The 1,038-nt window shown below is 37.8% G+C and overlaps 1 long non-coding RNA gene across 1 annotated transcript; it reads right to left on the reverse strand.

Annotated features, from left to right (window-relative positions):
* Positions 1 to 6: 6 nt before the first annotated feature.
* LOC107735890 (uncharacterized) lies at positions 7 to 1,038 on the reverse strand. The gene is made up of 3 exons (XR_001639539.1): positions 959 to 1,038; positions 567 to 790; positions 7 to 103 (listed from the first exon to the last, which is right to left on the reverse strand). It is a non-coding gene; the product is annotated as an uncharacterized LOC107735890 (long non-coding RNA).

A 1,038-nucleotide genomic window follows, 5' to 3' on the forward strand; every position in this document is an offset into this window, starting at 1 on the left:
CTAGGATACAAAATGTAATCTGTTGAAGATTTTAGGTGCACTACCCAAAACCATTTCCAACACATGGAGTCCATCCAGTTTTGGGCTGGGTGCCGAATTCTTTCTGGCGAGGAAACAATAAAAGTTAATGATCACACACTTGACATATTGCAGCTGAGAAAAAATATCAACAGTATCTTTTTATCAACCCAAATTTCATAGTCTTAGAGCCATACTGTTTTACGTTTAAGGGATTTTACTCATATTTAATTCATGCTTGCATTTAAGGTTATGGATAGGAATTCTGGGCCCCCTACTTGTAAACTGCTTTGGGCCCCTTACCTTTTTAAATGTAAAATTCAGAAACTGTTGTGAGTCCCCCTGGACCTGTGGACCCCTAGAATCATTCCCACCTTTCACCTCTCGAGTTTGAACTGATATAAACTGCTTTAATCCCTCAAAAATAAAAAGCTTTTGACTTTTTGACATATTTGAAAATCATCTTTTCAAATGAAGGTTTACATAAACTATGTAGAGTAGGTTTCCCAGACACAGGTTAAGTACTGGACATATTCAAACAAACTTACAAGCGATGTTTGACGTCTGACGTCCTCTCATGTCCACTACGGTCTATGAATCCTGTATGAAAATTTGAAAACATGCTGCTCTCCCATTCAAGAGGGGCTGATGGGATAGACTTTGTATTTGTAGTACTGACACCATTTGTCCAGTTTGCTGCTTCTCTGCAATCCTCTGATGTTGCTGTAACAGATGAAGGTGCTTTTCGAGCTGGACGTCTCCTGTCACTTTCCTAAAGAAAATGATATCCTTGTCAATTCAATGCAATGCTGCAAAGGAGGAATAATGTAGAATAAAATCTTAGTAAATAAATTAAATACATAGCAAACGTTATTAATCCTTAATGCTGTATTTTAATATTTAATGAATAAATTTTAACTTCATTAACAACATTCATCACCTGTGAGGAGCTGGCAATGGGACCTGCCATAATGCCCCGTCTTATCCTGCTGCTTCTGTTCTTCTGGCTGTCAGTGTCTA

The sequence above is a fragment of the Sinocyclocheilus rhinocerous genome, unplaced genomic scaffold, assembly GCF_001515625.1.
Source record: "Sinocyclocheilus rhinocerous isolate Xijiao unplaced genomic scaffold, SAMN03320098_v1.1 C36351847, whole genome shotgun sequence".
Classification (NCBI taxonomy): domain Eukaryota; kingdom Metazoa; phylum Chordata; class Actinopteri; order Cypriniformes; family Cyprinidae; genus Sinocyclocheilus; species Sinocyclocheilus rhinocerous.